Below are 14,574 nucleotides of genomic sequence, written 5' to 3' on the forward strand. Positions count from 1 at the left end.
GTGGACTGCTGGGTCAGTACCAGGGTCCACAAGGGTCACGTGGGAGATTAAGCCAAGAGTGGGCAGGGCCCCAGCTGAAGAGTGGGGGGGACCAGGGTAAACAGAGGGAGTTCCAGAGAAGGCCCCAAAGTAATCCCCAAGGGAACCAAGGGAAAGGTTCCCAGCCTCCCCAACAGAAACCGTCAGGGGCCCGACAGGTCCACCTGTTCAAGGGGGACCCCTGAGATGCTACAAATGTGGGGACCTGGGTCATAAAGCGAATGATCCTAGGTGCCGCCAGTTTGTGAAGACAGCACTACCTGGTGCAGCCCCCCGGCAGATGGCTAGTTTAGCCCTGGGTGTGGAGATGGGTGCCTAAGGTGGGTGGGGGCCCGCAGAGATGTCCCTTGTCTCTTTAGGAGACTGTGAGGTGGTCTCCAGGACCCAACTGCCTGATAACACTAAGAAATGCAGGCAGTGGGTGACCATCAATGGCCATAGAGTGGAGGCTCTTAGAGATACAGGAGCCAGTGTGACAGCTGTCAAGTGTCATCTGGTATCTCAAGAGCAGGTTGTCCCCAATGCATTCTATCCAGTTGTTGCCACTGACAACACAGAGAGCCTCGGCAAGGTGGCTCAGGTTCCTTTTGGGGGTCTCTGGTACTCTTCAGGTAGCTGTGAGGCCCGCCATGCCTGTTGACTGTTTGTTAGGGAACGATCTGGAGAGCTCACCTTGGGCGAAGGTGGAGCGGAGTGCTCATTTGGAAATGTTGGGACTGCCTGATTGAGCGTGTGTTACCACACGGTCCATGGCAGCCAGTAGGGGTTCTCAAGAGGACCTGGAGCCTGAGAGGGGGGCCCAGGTACCTGCCTTGGAGAGAGGAGGCAGGGGGCGCGGGAAATCGGCCCCCGAAGTTCCCACAGTCCAGGAGGGAGCAGACCCTGAGGGGGATGCCTTGGAGCCTACAGGGGAACAGGTAGCTGAACTGGGGGACCTGCCTGAGCTGACCCATTGGCAGCAAGAAGGAGGACTCTCCAGGGAGGAGTTCTGTGAGGAGCAGAGCAAGTGCCCTTCTCTCGTGGGTCTGCGGCAGCAGGCTGCAGACCAGGCAGCAGGTGATCAGTCTGGGTCATATTGGGTCTACTGAGAGAATGGTCTCCTGTATTCTGTGCCTAAGATTGCTGAGCCTGGGTCAGCCCGTGTGGTGGTGGTACCCCAGCGCTTCAGAGCCTTCCTACTGGGGTAGGCTCATGATGTGCCATTGGCAGGACATTTGGGGCAGGACAAGACCTTTGAGAGGCTTGTCACCCACTTTTATTGGCCCCAAATGCGCAGAGGTTCAGACACTCACTGCAGGACATGTCAGACTTGCCAGGCAAGTGGAAAGAGTGGGAGGAAGCGTAAGGCTCCTCTCCAGCCATTCCCTGTGGTCAGCACCCCCTTTCAACGGGTGGGTATTGACATTGTGGGGCCACTGGACCCCAAGACAGCCATGGACAACAGGTTCATCCTGGTCTTGGTGGACCATGCCACCCGGTACCCGGAAGCCATACCTCTGAGGACAGTGACGGCCCCCATGGTAGGACGAGCACTGATGGAAATGTTCTCCAGAGTGGGATTCCTTCGCGAGGTAGTGTCTGACGACGTACTAACTTCATTTGTAAGTATATGAAGTCCCTGTGGCAGGAGTATGGGATGACCTACAAGTTTACCACTCCTTACCACCCCCAAGGAAATGGGTTGGTTGAAAGGTTCATCCGAACCCTGAGGGCATGATTATGGGTCTTGAGGAACCCATGAGGCGTAAGTGGGACATCCTCTTACCATGCCTACTCTTTGCGTACCGTGAGGTGCCACAGAAATCTCTAGGGTTCAGCCCCTTTGAGCTTCTCTATGGACAACCAGTGAGAGAACGTCTAAGTTTGGTCAAAGAAGGCTGGGAGCAATCTCCCAGGAAACCTCCCCAGGATGTATATTGCTACATACTGGCCTTTAGGAACCAAACTAGGCGTTTCAGGCAACTCGCTGAGGCGAATCTGGAAGCCAGCCAGGAGGAGATGAAGCGGTGCTACGACCAGAATGCCACTCTGGTAGAACTTCAGCCTGGTCAGAAAGTGTGGGTTAAGGCCCCAGTGGAGCCCTGCGCGCTCCAGGATAAGTGGACCGGACCATTTGAGGTTGTGGAGCACAAACGTCCGGTTACCTACTTGGTGGACTTGCGGTCTCCCAGGAACTCCTTGAGGGTCCTGCATGTCAACCGCCTGAAACCCCACTTGGAGAGGTCCCAAGTGGGCATGCTCTTAGCGACAGATGGTGGAATGGAGGAGGAGGGATGTGGTGAGAAGCGCACTCAATTTTAGAACCTCACTAAATGTGTGACGATATGCGTGCTCGGTTGCTGATATGCCTGCGGAGCATATGTGTAATGAACAGAATGAGTGGCCTAGACCCAACTAGGTGACTAGGACTGCAACCTGCACAGCTTGTGATTTTTCATCCATTCAATTCAATTTATTGGTCAAAAATTCATAATGAAATATAAACATGATAAACATAATACACATTTGTATGTCTTGAAATTAAACTTGCAGTAGGAAAACAATTAAACAACATTTGTGAATTGTTCACATAATATTTTTCTTTGTGTGCCACAAGATTATTGCGGCACTCACACCCAATTCATTTCGGGACGCTGGGTCCCTTCGTCAGGGGTATTCTGTAAGGAAAGAGAAGACTAGTTTCAAATGGATGCACGCTGGTTATCAAGTGAGATGTTAAAAGCTGATGTAGTGTGTACACCCGTCATGCTCCCTTCACCACGGTGATCTCAATAAATAAGATGCCTAACTATTACAACACTTACTGACTTGACTCCATGACGTTGTGCCCTCTGTATACAAAAAGACAAAATAAAGGAAATAGATTCTAATACACCATGACCACATTATTGGGAAATGACAAAAATGTCTGCCAAGTGAGATCATATACCTGGTAGATGTACGCTTTTGGAAGATCAATGTATAGATATAATGCCCACGCTGTGGGACGCCTGAAAGGAATACAAATATAGAAGACCAATATTGAGCTCTGCAACTGAAAACCGTGATATTCAAAACCATGGAATGTCTATAGGTGATCAACTCACCTCCCAAGGTAAATGAATGCAGAAGTAAAGCGACCGCCCGTAAGAGAGTTCAGGCTGATACCGAGACTTCTTTGTGTGATCCAAGTGCACCGCAGCACCTATGAAATATATGTTATCAGTTAAAATATACTCCCGATATGGATATTCGAGATGCGAACAAAATCTAAGATGCCGACCTAAACTTAGCGAGAAGCATTGATAATCAGGCTAAAAGCCGGTAGGTGAAGCGTAACGTGTGTGCTCCGAGAGGGGTAGAAGACTTCCGGTATGTGAAGCTGGCGTGAATAGATATTTAAAGGAGACTGAAAAAGGACTTAACATAGGTTTCGAAAGTGGGGCATGCGCACTCCATCCGTTATTCTAAAGACGAGAAACCGGACGTGATAACATAGAACGACAACTACTAACATAGAAACTGGACTATGAGCGAGTTTTGTCGGCGAAATGTACATAGAGTCCGATGTTCAAGACTGAAAGTAAACACAATCCTAACGTAACGAAGAGCAAACCGATTTCTAAGGGGCTAAAAACGAACTTCAGAATTCGAGTTTAAGCTATGAAAATACATGGTTAAACACAATGAAGCTATCTACCAAAGTGCACAGTCATGTAAATTGTGTGTGATTTGTTAAATGAGATAATCGCTATCAGTATACTTTTAGAAAGCTAATGTGATGACGGGTGTAAAATTGACTGAACTCATGATCAGGACGTGAGTGACAAAAAATAACAATAAGTTAAAGAACAATCATAATATGCAGTTCAAAACACGAGAGCAAAAGGTTGTGGGAACAAATAAATTACAAAGTGAATCATATGGTTTAATCTTCAAATAATAAATTGACACAATCTAGATGAAATACATCAATGTGAAAGTGTTGGTCTAGTGTCAGTGTCAGTGATGTTAATGTGAGTGTCAGTAAGTTTCTACATGTAAAATGTCTCACAATAGTTTTGTGGTACCGCGTGTGGAGCCCATTGTGATTCTACAGATAATTAGCGCATGAATCTAGAGGAAACAAGCCATCTCAAATTTGTCATTAAGGCCGTACGGCATCATGGTCTGTAATTTCTTAATCCAAAAAGCTTCTCTCTGTAAGAGATATTTCGAATTATCTCTGTCAGGGATTTTTGGTACTTCTTCTATGATTTGAAATTTTAACTGTGCTATTTGATGATGTTGTTCTTCCCAATGTACTGCTAAACTAAATGTAGTGCTTTTCGTGTGGATTTTGCTTTTATGTTCCGTAAGTCGTATTTTCATCTTCCTTTCTGTTTTGCCTACATATAACAGTCCACAGGGACATTTTATTACGTAAACTATATTTTCAGAGTTACACGTCGTCCTGCTGCGAATTTGGATCTTGGCGCCAGTGCGAGGGTGTAACAAGATGTCACCAGGAATTGCGTTGTTGCAGTGAATACAGTTCCAACACTTGTGTGTTCCATTCTTAATGGTTGTGCATTCCGTGGTTGATGAAGATTTACTCTTTTTGGATAACATTTCGCTCAGGTTGTGTGCTTGAGTGTATGCAAACAAAGGTTTCTCCAAAAATAGCTTGTTGAAATCTGTTTCTGATTCAAGTAAATCCCACCGTTTACATATAATTATCTTGATGGCAGGTGATGCTGTGGAATATTTGGACACAAATGCAGTGCGTGTGTTCAATTGTTTGGTGGCCTTTGTTAGTAGTTTGTCACGGGGTTGATTCTTCACCTTGTTCAATTGTTCATTTAGAAGATCTATGGGATACCCTCTTTGGACATAATTCTTAATTTCTTGTTGCCATGTCTCTTTGCAAGCTTTCTCATAGTCTCATAGTCCAGTTTCTATGTTAGTAGTTTTCGTTCTATGTTATCACGTCCGGTTTCTCGTCTTTAGAATACCGGATGGAGTGCGCATGCTCCACATTCGAAACCTATGTTAAGTCCTTTTTCAGTCTCCTTTAAATATCCATTCGCGCCAGCTTCACATACCGGAAGTCTTCTACCCCTCTCGGAGCACACACGTTACGCATCACCTACCGGCTTTTAGCCTGATTATCTATGCTTCTCGGTAAGTTTAGGTCGGCGTCTTAGATTTTGTTCGCATCTCGGAAAATCCATATCGGGAGTATATTTTAACCGATAACATATATTTCATAGGTACCGCGGTGCACTTGGATCACACAAAGAAGTCTTGGTATCAGCCTGAACTCTCTTACGGACGATCGCTTTACTTCTGTACTCATTTACCTTGGGAGGTGAGTTCATCACCTATAGACTCTCCATGGTTTTGAATATCACGGTTTTCAGTTGCAGAGCTCAATATTGGTCTTCTGTATTTGTATTCCTTTCAGGCGTCCCACAGCGTGGGCATTATATCTATACATCGATCTTCCAAAAGCGTACATCTACCAGGTATATGATCTCACTTGGCAGACATTTTTGTCGTTTCCCAATAATGTGGTCATGGTGTATTAGAATCTGTTTCCTTTGTTTTGTCTTTTTGTATACAGAGGGATCAACGTCATGGAGTCAAGTCAGTAAGTGTTGTAATAGTTAGGTATCTTGTTTATTGAGATCACCGTGGTGAAGGGAGCATGACGGGTGTACACACTACATCAGCTTTTAACATCTCACTTGATACCCTGCATGCATCCATTTAAAAATAGTCTCTTCTTTCCTTACAGAATACCCCTGACGAAGGGACCCAGCGTCCCGAAATGCATTGGGTGTGAGTGCCACAATAATCTTGTGGCACACAAAGAAAAATATTATGTGAGCAAAAAACACGGAAAGGCGTCTTTCATTAACTCCAAATATGTGCTTTCCAAATCTTGACCTGCACACAACTGTTAATAATATTATTCTGGAGTCCTCCTCTAATGCTGAGGATTCATTTTTAGTACATTCTTTTACAGGGTTACCTAGCGTCAAAAGTTGTTTAAATAATACATCTTTAACCTCACCTGCGCCACCGATCAGCATAGAAGGAAGTTCCGTGTCTGTTACTAATTGTCGAGATAATTCATGTTTATCTTATCCAGGAAACTTACCATCAAATCCCCCATGGGGAAGCATTTTCAGATAGCCTTCCCCTAGTTAACAGTATAATAGTAGATACTTCTTCTCCTCCAAAAAAGCTGAAACGGCGTTATGGCAAAAAAACAAAATAAATTGTGCGGAAAACTTATAGACCGCTAGGAAATCATAAGTCCTCAGCAAAAGACGTCTGGCAAAACTTTAGACTGGCTAAATTAACTAAAAAAACTCCTAATGTGAGTGTAAAACCTTCAAAGCAAGATGTATTACTCCCCAAAGAAAAACAATTAGAGGATATTAAAATCTTAATAGACCAGTCATGTCAAACCGATAGGATGGGTATACCAGAGGAATTACATCTAACAGATCTGGAGCAGTTATTTAGTTCCCTTCTCCAGCCTATGAGAGATAAAATACATAGTATTGAGCAACGTTTGGTGAAGGCTGAGAAATTTCAGAGCAAGGATTCCATTAGCATGCCCAAATCTCTTATTAAATCTCTACAGATTAACAATGTAGAAACTGTCGATCTTAACTCATCATTTCTTTCTTCTCCGGGTGTAACAGTTCATAATGAACTAAAACCGCCCTTAAGTGAAAACAACGGAACAATAGTAGTATTGACTATGTCTACTACTATAGTCGGCCCATCAGTGGGTAGTGATGAAAGTGAATGGGCCACGGAAGGTCTATCTCCTGCTCCACCTGTTGTCCAGGCTGGACCTGAAAGGTCCATATTAATAGAAAACGTAGCTACTAATATACCATCAGTACAATCACCTACGTTGCGACAACAAAATAAAAAATGTATTCATATTAATCTTCCTCCTGAATCTTACCCATACACTATAGTAATGATAGGTGTTCCACAACTAGAAAAGGGTAAGGTTGAGAGATATGGGGACCTGAAAAATAAAGTCAGCCACTGGCTAACCGCACATAGACCGATCCCTCGTCATATTAGTGGTAAAATAACTAATGTCAGGAGGGTCGATTGGGTGGGCCATAGATATAAATCTACCGAGGGTGATTGCATTGTTGTTACCTTTAAGGATACCTATGCAGTAAAGCACATTACCAGTTGGAAGGAAGGCCCGATTAACAGCTTGATTCGCACCATGGACCTAAGCTATTTTTATCCCCCAAGTGCTTATAGTTCTAATAAACTGTTTCCAAACTCTAATAGAGAACAAGAGGCAAACTATGATAATTGTAATTCATACTATAATGATGTAATACCAATGAACTATCCTCCTTACTCCACAAGAAACTACACGCAATATAGGACTGATGTATTAGGGGATTTTAGACAGGGTAATTATTCAACATCCCACTATGAAAAATGGGAGGCACCACACGGTCTGCATTATCGCCGTAATCATTTTAAAAAAAAACATCTTGATATCGACTATAATGTACCTATTTCAAATAGATTTGATGCCTTACATGAACAGAATGACCTAGAGGGGGTTGACTGACTGCATGATATAACAGTCATACACAGATATACTGTTTACAAGCTTAGCACTTCTACCCATGGTAAAATTGAGTCTACACAAGTAGCAATCCCTCCCCTTTTAATTGCTGATTCAGTTAATAACCATGTTGAGTCAGACATAGTTTTCTCAAGAGATAGCCCTGTACCAGTCGAATACGAGCACAACAGTATATTGCATTATCCGTCTGAAATTTTTAATCCTCATCCAGCCCCTGTAGAACCAAATCCTTCTACTATGGAAAACTCGTGAGTTATACATGTTGATCACTCAAACTGTTTATCAGAACTTTCTCCTACTGAAGTTTTCACTGGTATTGAGACTGATGACGTCTATAACGTGAGTTTAGTCTCCTGGAATGTAGCAGGTTTGGCTGATAAAATAAGTGATCCTGCATGGTTGGCATTTGTTAAAAAACACACTGTTATATGTCTCCAAGAGACATGGTTGGAAGATAACAACGTCTTCATTGAAGGATATCAAAGTTTTATCAGACCAGCAGCTCCCTCAGCTAGCGGTAGAGCAAAGGGGGACTTTGCTATTTTTATAAACTTGGCTCTTTCTTGTATTATATGTAACTGACATCATGCAAATAGAAATGTGCAAATACTTGAACTAAAGAGAGGTAAATACGCTCTGACTTTGATCAACTTTTACAATGCTATATCCAGTCAAGGGGATTGTAATATATTGTCTCTGAAAGAAATGTTGAGAGAAGGTGCAGGTGCAATGTCATGTAATTTACTGATAGCAGGAGACTTTAACGTACACCCTTGTGGTAACCCACGAGTTACTCCCATGGGGTCTCTGGGATGTAACAACGTGAATGGTTTCCATTTTAACCACACTAGGTGTGGTCTTCTCCTAAATGATTTGCTAAACGAAAACAATTTGTCTGTAGCCATGTCTATGGTGCCTGAGACTAAGGTTCATGACGTTCCAACATTTAAAGGATCAGGCTATGGGTCTTTTATAGACCACATATTCCTATCTACAGACCATGCCACCCAGGCTTCTAGTTTCACTATCCAATCGAACATTTATAGTGATCACAATCCCTTAACTATTAGATTGGGTGGGGGTGTATTCGAACTGCGAACGCACCGTAAAGATCGAGGGACCTTAAAATGTATAAAAGGAAAACGTCGCCTGAAATGGAATTTGGTAAATCATGAAAATTTATATAATGAAATCAATAAGTTATGTGGCCAGGAACTTGAGGCTTGCGTATTAACATCTATTTCTCCAGAGCAAACCATCGCCATTTTTGAGGTTGTGGTGTCCACTGTTGGCTCTATGCTGCTAGTCCCAGTGAAGGGACAAGCTAGAAATAACCCCAAATGGTTTGACCATACTTGCTCCAAGGCAAGCAAAGATTTAAGAAAAGCATTAAAAATTAAACCTAGAGATTCAGGTCTAATTAAAAATCTCCGATTAATTTATAAAAAATCACTTGAAAGACGCAAAAAGGAAATTAAGGCCTGTACCTGGGAATCTCTGCTTGACCCCTTAACTCTGGTAAATAGTAGTAAATTCTGGGAAATCATTAATAAACCTTTATTCGATAATCCCAGTGACACTGCTTTAGGAACAAATATCCCAGAGGAGGATTGGATTAATCATTTTAGTGCAATTTTTAAAAGCAATGAGCAACAGGCAGAACATGATCTTTTAACTTCAGGGGTGAACTCTCTGTGTTTCTTGGTCAATGAGGTAGAAAAGGCTATTCAAGGGTTAACTGGTAATAAGGCACCAGGCCCGGATGGTTTACCTCCGGATCTTTTTAAATCTTGCACCTCACTTTGGGCCCCTGTGCTCACCAATGTAATAAATGCAGCTACGACTTCGGGTTGTCCAAAATCTTGGGGGCATTCGACTATAGTTCCTGTGTTTAAAAAGGGCGACCGTAGTAATCCATCATGCTACAGACCAATTTCATTGATTAATTCTGTAGCTAAGGTAGTAGGGGGTGTAATCTTGAATAGGCTAACAACATGGGCTCACGAGAACAAAATCATATCCCCAATACAATATGGATTCAGACCTGGACATTCAACAGTAACCCAGTGCCTGAACCTATATTTGATTGTAGGTAAATATACTTTGGCCCGGCACGGAACTGTTCATATGGCTTTTATGGACCTATCGTCCGCCTTTGATTGTGTGGACAGAGGTAAATTATGGGACATTATGCTAAAGATGGGCGTTGAGCAGAACCTAATCCACTTATTGGCCGATTTGCATTCTGATACAAGAGCAAACGTTCGCTATACACAAGACTTGAAAGTGACGGGGGACATAAGAATTAATCGGGGTGTTAGACAAGGATGCATCCTGGCCCCATTCCTCTTTAACCTGTACATTAATGACTTAGAGGATTATTTGTTAAGAACAGGTGCGGATTATCCATATGTAGGTCAAAGAGGTGTCCCGGTTCTGCTCTACGCAGATGATGCTGTCCTGATTTCAAGGACAGCAATCGGTCTCCAGAAACTCTTAAACTCATTTTATTTTTTTATGGAGTTTCGAGGCCTTAGTATTAATAACTCTAAGTCCTTTGTTATGAAAATTGGCCAAGGTTCACGAAAACCAAATTCCTTCATCATAAATGGGGAAAAAATTCCAACATCCAAAACCTTCTCATACCTCGGGGTCCTTCTTGATGATCAATTATCTTGGGGCCCTGCAGTCCTTAAAAAAAAGGGCGAAGTGACTCGCGTTAATGCAGCCATACTTGGATTTGCGAAAAAAATGGGCAACAGCCCGGTGGCTGCTTTGCTTAAACTATATCAAGCAAAGAGCGTTGCCGTTGCTTGCTACGGTAGCGAGCTCTGGGGCTACAGCCAGACGGGAGACCTAGAGGTTACAGAAAATAACTTTTTAAAGAAGATTTTGAGGCTGCCAAGGGGAACCGGAAACTTCTCGGTTCATGAGGAGTTAGGTGTGCCCTTTCTTAGTGATAGATTAGCAGCAAACCCCATACTTTGTTGGATGAATTCTTGGCTAAATGATGCTATACCTCTTACCCACGACATATTAAGAGAAGCCCTAACTTGGGATGGCATGGCTGAAATATATAAAAGACCGCCTCACTGAACTGGGACGGCCGGACCTGTTTTTAACCCCAACTACTATAACTAAAACTGATGTTACATTTGTGAAAAAAGCATTTATAACAACTAGGTACCTTGCCCGGGAGGAGGGTGAGTTTTTGAAAGACAGTGTCAGGAAACATGCTTTACTTAAAACATGTTTACACTTGGAACCGTATTTATCATGGCCTATGTCTGGCTATGATCGCTTTTTGTTGACAAGGTTCCGTTTTGACCTGTTTCACCTCCTACTGGCAGTACCAAGAGGGACCCATCGTGGTCAAGTGCTGCCTGCTTGCGGCTGCGACGGAAAGTCTCCGCAAGATTTGGCGCACTTTTTATTTGTTTGTCCCTATTACTCAGTACCTCGAAGGTTATATTTAAAGCCTTGCCTAAAGAAACTAAAATTTACACAGATTAAACCAGCACTTGACTTTCTTCAACTTTTGAATTGTGACTGCACTTTATATGTATGCAGTTTTCTGAAATTAGCTATTACTTTTAGGAAAAGCATGGAGGGATGATTATGCTGTTATTATTGTCGTACCCCTTAATGATTTTTAACCCCTTCAGTGCCCGCCCCTTTCCCCGCCCAGTGCCGGCCGTTGCATTAGCGGGCGGGGTCTATGACGAGCTGGACTCGTCATGGGCACAGCGCCACCGCGGCCCATGACGAGTCCAGCTCGTCATGGGCACTGAAGGGGTTAATTCTGTATAATTATTTATATTCTTAGCTTGTTTATCCTGCCTGATACTCTTGTTTATGATGTTTATATATTTTGCCTGTCTTACAAAGGAACTGGATAGCTCTGTTTAAACTATTTATGAAATTTAATTATGAACGTATGTCTATGTATTGTGCTTTTATGATTGTAAAGACTACAATCGAATAAAGTTATTATTATTATTATTATTATTATTATTATTATTATTATGTGAGCAATTCACAAATGTTTAATTGTTTTCCTACTGCAAGTTTAATTTCAAGACATACAAATGTGTATTATGTTTATCATGTTTATATTTCTTTTTATTTATTTATTTATCAGCATTCAGAGAGATATTACATTTAAATACATATAACAAGTCATTTCATTTTTTTTTTTTAAACAATTTGTCAAAGCTTGCTAATTAATCCAAATGAATAATGAAAGTGACAGAGAGACAATAATATAGCCAAAACATTCATAGAAGTATAAGAAAAAGTCTTTCATACTTTACCCTTACCCTTTTAACCATTTTGTTACAGGAGCCCATAATTTAGTGCCCCATTTTCTAACCTGATGTCCCTTACAGGTGTACAGAGCCTGTTCAAGATTATAGACAGCGATAAAGCGAGCCAAAAATTCATGAAAAGATGGGGGCAGTGTATGCTTGCATCTGGTAGCAATAAGTAATCTAATTATGGTAACCGAGGTGAATATGATGCTGGTCTGAGCTCGATCCAGTTCTAACTTACTATCATATCCAATCAGCATAAGCGTAGGGGTTAATTCTACAGTTTTATCAAGGATCCTTACCCAAAACTTTACCAATTCAGTTTTTATTAGATCCAGTTGTATGCACCCATAAAACATATGGATGTCCTCTGCTGGTCCTACCCCACATCTAGGGCATTTGTCGTCCTTCCTTTTTCCCCATTGAAATAGTTTAGCCGGAGTAAAATATAGTTTATAGATCGTCTTATAATGTTGTGATTTTAAATTAGCTGGTAGGAGCATTTTTTGCCCTAACTGTAATGTCATATCAATATCAATATCTTCATCCTCTAGTTTGTTGGCCCATTTTCTTTCAGTTTTGTCTATATCATCATGAGCTTGCTCTATCATCAAGCTATATAGGTGTTTGATTTTACAAGCAGATTTCACCATAGTGTCAAACAGTGGGATTTTAACATTAGATATCGTCGGTCTCAATTTACCAACCACCCCCTTAATTTGTAAGTATTTAAGGTAATGTCCGTCCGAGATTCCAACTTCTTTTTGCAGCTCGCTAAACGAATATACTTGTCCGTTTAGCTGAATATCCCCCAACGTCCGTAATCCTAGTTGTTCCCACCGTTTGGCTATTACATCATAGTACACAGGGGGAGACAAAATTGACTTCCAGATAGGTGTGCATTTAGTTATCTTCTCAATGTTCATGTGTTTTTGTATTCTGACCCAATTTTTCCAAGCACTGAGAATAATCTTAAATCGTACTTTCTTATAATGGCTTAGTTCTACTTTACGTAGAAATAATGCCTTCGCCTTTTCCCCTAGTGCCAGTTCATAAATTGTTGGGAGCTCTTTATCCTGTACATTATTAACATATTTTTTTTAAAAAAGTATATTCATTTGTTGTAGCAGAGCAGCCCAGTGGTAAAAGGTTAAATTAGGAGCCGCCCACCCGCCCCGTGCTTGTGGTAGAGTAAGAAATTTAAGAGATCTCCTAACCTTACCATATTGCCAAATAAATCTATTAAATATTGAATCTAGTGTTTTAATTATAGATCCTTCTATTTCCACCGGGAGTGACCTAAATAAGTATAAAACCTTGGGGAACATTATCATTTTAAGAACGTTCACCCTCCCTGTAATAGTTAAATGAAGTGAGTTCATTCGCCTAAGATCTAGGGCTATTTTACTGATCACAGGGTTTAAATTTATTTGAGCAATCTGCCTAATATCCGGTGTAATCTTGACTCCAAGATACGTAGTAGTCTTTACTCTTCGGTTGTCCGTAAAGGTGATATTATCGGTACAGATTATTTGGGTCTTTGATTTATTCAATAAGTACCCTGATTCTTTCCCAAATACAATTGCAATATTCTCAATTTCCCTTACAGCCTCCTCAGGGTTAGGTGTTAGTATCGCCATGTCATCTGCGTAAGCAAGTATTTTAGTTCCATACCCCTGAGTCATGATTGGGACAATTACCTTATTCTCAATTAACATTTGGATAAGTGGGTCAATATAAAGGGCAAATAAAATTGGTGAGCAGGGACATCCCTGCCTAGTACCTCGGGAGACCCTTATCATTTCTGATTCTCTGCCCATTAGCTGTAGTTTTGCATAGGGAGCTTTATACATAGCTTTAATTGCTGTGATAACCCGGGGTCCAAACCCTTTGGCTGCCATAATGCCCCATAGATACTCCCATGACACCCGGTCGAATGCCTTTTCCGCATCCAGAAGGATCATAGCTAACTGCCCATTAGTCTCCCCTACGATGTCAAATAGGGCCACTGCTCGTCTTATATGATCAGTTGTATCTCGTCCAGGAACGATGCCATGCTGCCAGGGTGACACAAGGCTCGCTATGACCCTCTGGAGGCGGTTCGCCAATATTTTAGAATAGATTTTTGCGTCCGCCTTTATTAGGGAAATGGGTCTATACGAGGTGGGCTTATCCAATGATTTACCCTTCTTGGGGAAGATGACAATATTTGTGCCCTTCCAAGAATCTGGGGGGTTCCCAAGATGTTGTACTCCCAAGAAGAGATCCCAGATCAGGGGGGTTAGCTCTTCCTGAAAGATTTTATAAAATTCCGATGGAATCTTGTCGTGGCCAGCTGCTTTCCCCGAGGCCAACTGCTGTATTGCTATTCGTATCTCTTCAAGTGTGAATTCAGTCTGGAGTTTCTCACTGACATCTTCTCCTAATGTCATATGTTCTTTGCTAGCCCTCACATAGATATCACTGCGGGGGCCTTGCTTCGCCTCCATATAGAGATCTTCATAAAATTCATGAAATACTTTTACTATATCCCCTGGGTCAGTATATAGAATCCCCTGATTACATATTGAGGATATCTGGCTCTTCATTGTTTTTGTCTTGTCGTCAGGGCCAGTAGCG

General features: G+C 42.1%; 1 protein-coding gene and 1 long non-coding RNA gene across 2 annotated transcripts in view; both read right to left on the reverse strand.

The window, feature by feature from the left end:
* Window positions 1-14,574, reverse strand: part of LOC146855203 (glioma pathogenesis-related protein 1-like) — a 1,108,037-nt gene that overhangs the window by 105,858 nt on the left and 987,605 nt on the right. The gene's annotated exons all lie outside the window — the stretch shown is intronic.
* Window positions 2,464-3,383, reverse strand: LOC146855204 (uncharacterized). Its single transcript, XR_014981288.1, has 5 exons — window positions 3,302-3,383; window positions 3,126-3,223; window positions 2,969-3,029; window positions 2,844-2,870; window positions 2,464-2,696 (listed from the first exon to the last, which is right to left on the reverse strand). It is a non-coding gene; the product is annotated as an uncharacterized LOC146855204 (long non-coding RNA).

Source organism: Triturus cristatus, chromosome 4_1, assembly GCF_964204655.1.
Source record: "Triturus cristatus chromosome 4_1, aTriCri1.1, whole genome shotgun sequence".
Classification (NCBI taxonomy): domain Eukaryota; kingdom Metazoa; phylum Chordata; class Amphibia; order Caudata; family Salamandridae; genus Triturus; species Triturus cristatus.